The following is an 8064-nucleotide window of genomic DNA, read 5'->3' on the forward strand; positions in this document are numbered from 1 at the left end:
AAAACTAACCCCAAAAAAATGTAAAAATTTTATGAAAATATTTCCCAACTCATTTATAACCGCTAAATAAAAATTCAGCTCTATACGCCCCCTTGTGAAAGCGAAGTTCTGATTCTCGTTATGGTGTTAGTAGCTCTACCAACTTACATGGGATAAATTACCGATGCGTTAAGTGCAGGACACCATGTGAATTGCAACGACGAGGAATGTGACGTCACGCACCTCGCGCGAAAAATCCAATAAATTAGGCCTGAAGTAAACCTGCTTAACGTATGATAAAAACCACGTGGCGTGACAGAGTTAAACAGCAAGTCGGTTTAAATCTTATCAGCTTAAATGTCAGCTAATGAATTTGAAGTGATATCAAAATGAAAAACGTCAGCAACAGAAAAACTGAAAAACAAAGTCACAGGTTGGATTTTGAAGCAATTAAAATTGTTGGATGGAAATAAAAAAGCATATAATAGAGTAACGGCAACGTATAGTTCCAACTTTCACAGCAGGTTTGATTTTTAAAATATTTATGTTCTACCAAGAAACAGAAAGCGGAAACTGATTTGCTGTAAACTATCAAAAATATATTATCAGCTTTTGTCATTTTTTCTTCTATATTCCAGCATGGCGCGTTTTAATACAGATAGAATGCGCACAAATTACGTCACAACACGACACGTGCCTATTTCAACGAATGTTGCTCCAGGAAAATCAATTGAAGTTTTTCTCTGCATTTTTGACGAGACTTGCTGATTACTTGTATCAGCTCTGTGATTGGTCGGTTTTCGGGCGCGGGAGTGACATTTGAGAAGCAAGCGCTATGAAGAAAAAAATGAGACAACTTGTTCGATCTGTCATTCCTTTTCATCATCTCGTGGTGAAGGTAGCTGTGTCGATCGAACGACTCACCAATTGAGAATAAACAGGTAATTTGCGAGTTGTAAATTAACTAGCCTGGTGTTTGTGCAGAATAAACTCGGGTGCACACTTGTTGACTTCTGTACATATACCAGAATAACATTTACCAGAATATGTTTGACTTATTTATCAAATACACGATATTGCTGCTGCATCGTATGTTTCAGGTCGTCGGATGGTTTCAATCGCTTCGGAGAAACATCTACAACAGCGAAGAAGAAATACTTTATGAAACTTCCTAAAATAGGCGAGTAAATAAATAATTGAAGTTTATGTACTTATCTGTATTTTTGGCGGTAAATGGTAATAGTTTGTATGTCCAAGTGTTGGCAGTATAAAGTGCACTTATTCTGTCTTCGCATGTTGGCATAGTTAAATATTTCATAAACTATTGTTTACATGTTGCCTTGAATTCCAAATACTGCTTCTGCTTTGTTTTGCAGGGATTGGATTTCCGGCGGAAGCGTAACAAAGATTGGGTAACTTTCCGCTTCAAGTTAAGTTGATTGTTTTAACGCTTATATAATGCTAGGTTACCTAAAATAATATTTGCTGCATACACTGACGACTCATAATAGTTTGCAGAAAGTTAGTAAGAGTTTTAGGCAGAAGTGTTTAGAATGAGCGTCAAATATGCTATACATCAAAATTTAAAACAATTCACAGTTTCAATGCTGGTACATCCATGTTTATATTTACTCAAATGGTTTTGGTTTCAGATCATGGCGTGACTAAGGTTTAAAGACTTCTAAATCTGAACTTGACAGAAATCGCACTGAAGCTTTAATGTAAGTAAACTATAAATAGAAAACACGAGCGTTGTGAAGTTAAACATAGATTAGAATTTAAACTATCATTTATACCGTTGCTTCAACGGATAGCAAGCCCGGTGTGTTGCATCGCATGATCTTTGTGCATGTTACATTGTTTTGCATGTCACGTGTGTTTGTGAGCTGCTATTCAGTTGTCAGCATCGGTTGAATTGATTAAAATTGCAATATTCCTTTTTACATAAGTTTAACAAAATGCGATTGAGATATTAGCTTTCTATTATATTAGTTTTAGGTTTTTTTATCAAACCAGAATGCTGTTGTTAGTTTTGTTGCAGACGTTCGAAGCAGCAGCCAAACATCGGAAACAACTGCGGTGACAAAGGTTGTGGAGAAACCCTGATCGGATCAACGTAATTGAAGCACAACATTCCAAATGTTAAGTGTTTATCTTACCTAGTTATGTTACTTTTGAAGGTCGCTGGTCGCGTCAATTAAATCTAATAACTATATGATTCCATTTAAATAAGACGGAAATACTCATGCCTTCCAAATAGGCGAATGAATAAAACTTGCTACAAAAGTTATGTTATATTTTGTTTATATGCCACTGGCCGCGCACTTACCATTTATATACATGTTTTTTTAGTCACTTCGATAACATCAGGAGAAACAACTGGGAAACATTGGTGGGTCTTCGCGTGGATAGGATCCTTCAACTGGATAGGAATGACGCAATCAGCGATCGATGACGTCATCGTGCACTTTCGTTTTAACCTTCGCATGGTCCTGATCCTTTCACATGTAGATGACCGTGATGACGAAACCTGCGATCGATGACGTCATCGTGTACTTTGTATTTGTCCACTAATAAACAATCTTTCATACACGTTATATTTGGTACACTTCAAATACACATCAGCATTGTTTATCAGTTTGCGTGTGTAATATTTTGTACCAACGATTTTATTCTGCTTTAACGCCTCTGTGCATCGTCCAAACTTTATTCTCTCTTATTTGAGTTGTTGTGCCGCCATTTTTAATGACAGAACAATTCCTTTTCCTCACTAACTTAGTGTTTTCCACACTCCATCACTGTTTTTTCACCCTTTAAATCTTCAACAATCTATTTTTAGTCCTGTTTCTTGCGTTGTTGCGAAACAAATTTTCCTGATAACATATGTTATAGCTACATCTAATACACAGAATGATTTTTTTAATAAATAATTTCCCATAATTTTCACGATATTTCGTTCTACGTCGCTTTCGTATTTCCCTTGCTCACAACATTTTATTATTGTTAGAAATTTCCACCCTTTTGGTCCTTGAAAAGTTTCAATTTTGTCCCACGAATCTTAAAATCTATGACATATCTCCGTTCCCCACTAAACTTCTACATCGTCCATTTAACGTCTGTCCTTTAGTTTGTCGCAGTAGTACCTTTTTTGCCTAACCATGTGTGTGAAACTTGTTCTTTGTTTACTTCAATAATACTAAACAACACGTTTTATTTCGGTTCGGTGTGTTGTTTTTTTGAGGTAAACCACCAATCAGAGCAACATCGCAAAACACAAGAGAATTAGTTTACAAAAAAAATTGTCGTTGGGTTACCAGGATTCGATCCCATTACTCACTGCTTTCTACCATTTGCTGCAAACCACTACACTAGCAAGCTGCTTGTTGATTATTGAATGATTTTTTTATATAACTCTAGAGCTGCAGTACTTATAAAAAAGCTCTGGTACTACAACATATAAGGACCACTTAAAGCTCGGATGTTCGTCACCAGCCGTGGTGTAGAGGTTAGTTCCTTGCTTCTCAATCCTCTCACCACTGTTCGAACCCCGGTAAAGATAAACTCTGCCCCGGTAACCGATAACACACTTTGGGTTCGAACGTTGCCCCTCTGATAGAACTCTGTGGTGATCCTCCTTGATTGAGGTCTCTCCCCGTTGTAACAATCTCATCTCCCGCTTCCCAGACTCTAAGCCGCAGCCAATGGCCATAAGCCGTCAGTGAGCTAAAGTTTTTCCCCTTCTCTATGTGTGTCACTCCACTCTCAAACCTTAAGACCGTACACCTATCTAAATGAGATCACAATTAAAAGGTAATTTTGCACTTTTTTGGAAAACCGCCCAATATAATACAACAAAAAAGGTGGGGAATGTTGTAGAGTAGTATTTTTAGACACTTTTGGGGGGCTTAGGGGGTGGAGGGCCCTTCGGGCCCTGCTTGCGCCGAAGGCGCAAGCCCTTTGTGCGGAGAGGGTTGAGGCTTCTTCACATCACTTTGGGGGGGGGGGGGGGGGCTCGATGGCTTCGATTCGAACCATTGGGCCGGCGCTTTTTCTATTTACCCACTACACCGCGCAAGCGCCCTTCGGTCTAAGGGCTAAACTGACTTATGACTTGTTCTTTTCGTCGATTCTTATGTCATCAAACAAAATATTTCTGCGTTTGAACGATCAGCGTGAGGTTCGTCAGCTTATGGGGGCCATGGAAGCCAGTCAGGGGGATTGGGGGCACTCATGGAAACGGGTTAGGCCCATGGGGTGCCTTAGAGAGTGATGAGATCAGAGCGGGGAGAGACCTCAATCAAGGAGGGTCACCAGTGAGTTTTATCAGAGGGGCAACGTTCGAACCCGAAGTGTGTTATCGGTTACCGGGGCAGAGTTTATCTTTACCGGGGTTCGAACAGTGGTGAGAGGATTGAGAAGCAAGGAACTAACCTCTACACCACGGCTGGTGACGACAAACCCAGCTTTAAGTGGTCCTTATATGTTTTCGGTTCTAGGCTTCAGCCAAAAACTAAGCAGCGATGTAGCTTTTGGAATTCGAACCCAAATCTCCAGCATATGAGGACAAGATCTTCACCGCTACACCACGAGAGGTGACGGCGAACCCACCCAAAAATGATACATTTGTGAGTTAGACGATTCCTTCCCGAAAAAAATAATAAATTTTGGGAGAGGGTTAGAACTACAAACCATAAGTTCTATCGACCAAGCAGCTTACCATTAGACCACAATGGACACGAAATCGCAGGGCGGGCTTCCTTAATGATATCGATTTCTTTTCTTACCTATTATTGTCTTAATTTTTGGACACACAGACCATACATGTAGACGATTTTTTAGTGGTTGGGCAAGCAGCTCGTTAGTACAGTGGTTATGCAGGCAGGTAGTTAGGTTGAGAGTAAGGCAGACAGGCAGGCACTAAATCTCCAATTCACTGGTTCGAACCTCTGAAAGGTCGAAAGGCTGGATAGAAGTTCACAGAAAGTCTCACAGAAGGGCTGCCTGTCCGCTTGCAGAGGAACTGACTCAAGTGACGTAGGAAGGCTGCAAACCGATGTTTTTGGCCGGGATTTTTACGAACAAACTAAAGTTGTTGTTTTTTGACGCAAACATTTGTGAGGGACCATAGCAACGTTAATTAATGTTGTAGTTGGATCGAAGTACGACAATTCTGGTTCTAATGCCACCGAAAGTCTCAAAATCTGCTGATAGAAAGTTGTGTAATTTCCAAATCTTTTTGCTCTTACGTTCTAATTTTACAGATTTTTGTTTGTTTGTTGACCTCCCGTTACGACTGACTTGGGATCTACACTGAAGCCTATCCAACAATACGGAAATATGGGGTCTAACAAGAATAAATATGGTATAACGGCATCAAGCCAATGGAGGATAAAAATGACATAAAAATGTCAAAAAAACGGCAACCTAAAATAGCGTATATTATAGCATAGAATGTAGAAGCATAACTGGAAAAGATACTACAATGAAAGATATTAAGTACAAACAAGGACCAAAGCCAATATAATTACAAAAAAGACACAATTATGAGTCTTTAAATATGTAACCTAACATAGAATATAGTATAGAATAACGAAACACACCTAGAATAAACACAGTGTTATATGTGCACACAAATTAACGGCAAAACAACGTTTTAAGTAAAAAAATAAAATAACAAACAAGTATGGAGTAACAAGCACACAAAAATAAGCAACATTTAAATAAACGTTCAACAGTGTCTGTACGCATGCCAAAAGTTTGGTTATAATTCAGAACTATTAACAAAATAATATAAGTAAGCATTACCAAAATTGACGATGAACAAGAACTAAATTACATAAATATTTTAGAATGTTAGAATTTACAAGAAACGACAAAACGCAAAAATATAATTACGATACAAATGTAGCTTTAACTTATTCAATACACAAAGTTGGTTTTATTTAAGCGAACACAGAAATGTGAAAACAAAACACAAGTTCGATGTTCTTCGGAAAGTCAGTTCTTCTTCGGGAACAGAGCGTCGAGAATGTCTGGTTGAAGATCGTCCGCTGATTGTATGGTTGTTGTTCCAAGTCTGAATATGATAGGAGTGCTTCAACTTGTGGCCAACATCGTCCATAGAATGAACTCCAACCTTCACTCGACATCGGAGCTCCTGAAACAGAAACATACAAGAGACAAAACAATGCAATTCCATACTTTCATATAGATCGCTTAACATATTCGCAAAATATAATATACTGAAAGCTAGACAGTGTGCACCCTGTTGGCTATAAGCAACCTAATTGAAAAAAGTAAATTGTTCGACTATAATTTGCTGCATACAAACGCCTTAAGTTCATTAAGTGTTAAAATAATTTTTAAATGCGCTTACTTATTAATATGAATGATTTAACCGATACTGACAACTGAATAGCCGCTCTAACACACAAGTGACATGCAAAACAATAAATGTAACATGCACAAGCATCATGCAAAACAACAACAGGCTTGCTATTCGTTGCAGCAACGGCTAAAGAGTCACAACTATTATTAATCCCCTCTAATTCATTAGTTGATTTGTAAACATTTTATTATAGAAACTCCCGAAACGGTAGTTATGCAGCAAAACGTCTATCTAAAAGAATATAATTCATGTAGATTTGCCTTAACACGTACCTGTATATAGTTCCAATTCATCCAATGGTCAGTTCAAGCGCAAATCCGACTCCATTACGCAATGCCTTCACGACATACAGGAGATCTGCAGCAAAACACAAATATTAATATCTGACGATTATAGTGCATACAAAATAAAGTTATAAAATTAACCACTTCTAACTCTACTCCTGCCTCACAGCTCTTTAGCTTACTCTGTGTTACGTTGTATCTGTAGATTTAACATTATTCTGGTTACTTAACTTATTAAATCTTTCCGATGTATGTAGTTCCCATTCATCTAGTGATCAGTCCAATGCCGATATTATTCCCCGGTGTCTTAACCGCAAACGGGAGATCTGCAATAACCAATGTAAATATTAAACTTTGATGACTGTTGGTTTTAGAAATGAAAATAAAATAATATTAGTGCATATTTGACGCTCCGTTTGTTAACGCTTCTAATCTTTACTCCTGCCTCACAACTAGTAAGCTAAACTCAAAACAAACGACCGTTACAAACCAGGGAACGCCAAATAAGCAACATCACATTTAACTTTCTGGTTACTTAACTTAATTAGGCCTTTCCGATCTTTCCATCTTCTTCGATCACTCCGCCTCCAGTAATTGTCTGCAAAACAAAATATAAGCAGTACCAGGAATTTGACATAACGTAATATTAATTACAAAAAGCTTAACTATATACCAACATGTGAAGACAGGATAAGTGCACTTTTATACTATTTCCCCATGTTGGCCCCTACATCTAATATTAAGTGATACAAGTTAATAGATAATATACAAAAATACATTTACTCGCCTGTTTTCGGAAGTGTGTGTTGTGTGCCAACGAAGCACTCTTCCGTAAGAACGATGTTTCAGCGTCCAGCCAATCAATTCCCGAAGCCATCCGACGACCTGAAACAAAGTGATCCAGCAGCAGTATATAGTGTATTTGAAAAGTGAATTAAACATAAACGCATAACTTATTATTACAGGTATCAGTGCAAAGTAAACAAGTGTGCACCCGAGTTTACTTCTACAAAGACACCAAACAAGTTGATTTACAACTCGCAAATTACCTGTTTATTCTCAATTGGTGAGTCGTCCCATCGACACATCTACCTTCACCAAGTTGTTCACAAGGAATGACAGATCGAAGGCGCAAGGACAAAGTCGCCTCACTTTTTTTCTTTTTCTTTCAACCAATTAGAACGTTTGCTTCTCAAACGTCATATGGGCGCTCTTCAACCGTCCAATGACAGGCTTTATTGCATCAATCAGTGAATTCCACTTCGGGCTGGTTGATTGATTGCGGGAGGTAAAAATCTTGGAATGATTGGCGACTGAACTGTTGTGACGTGGCTTGACTTGATTGGTTCTTGTGACACAATTGCTTGCTGGTAGAATCCGAAGTTCGTTAGGATTTGTAACCAAACAGCACAA

The 8064-nt window shown here is 38.3% G+C and overlaps 2 long non-coding RNA genes across 2 annotated transcripts; one reads left to right on the forward strand and one right to left on the reverse strand.

Moving 5' to 3' along the window:
• Nucleotides 1-999: 999 nt before the first annotated feature.
• On the forward strand, nt 1000-3192 carry LOC145228729 (uncharacterized). The gene is made up of 5 exons (XR_013860230.1): nt 1000-1159; nt 1356-1408; nt 1632-1700; nt 2010-2120; nt 2332-3192. It is a non-coding gene; the product is annotated as an uncharacterized LOC145228729 (long non-coding RNA).
• Nucleotides 3193-5315: 2123 nt separating this feature from the next.
• LOC145228679 (uncharacterized) lies at nt 5316-7830 on the reverse strand. Its single transcript, XR_013860167.1, has 4 exons — nt 7439-7830; nt 6883-7249; nt 6640-6724; nt 5316-6136 (listed from the first exon to the last, which is right to left on the reverse strand). It is a non-coding gene; the product is annotated as an uncharacterized LOC145228679 (long non-coding RNA).
• Nucleotides 7831-8064: the final 234 nt, after the last annotated feature.

Source organism: Phallusia mammillata, chromosome 5, assembly GCF_965637545.1.
Source record: "Phallusia mammillata chromosome 5, kaPhaMamm4.hap1.1, whole genome shotgun sequence".
NCBI lineage: Eukaryota > Metazoa > Chordata > Ascidiacea > Phlebobranchia > Ascidiidae > Phallusia > Phallusia mammillata.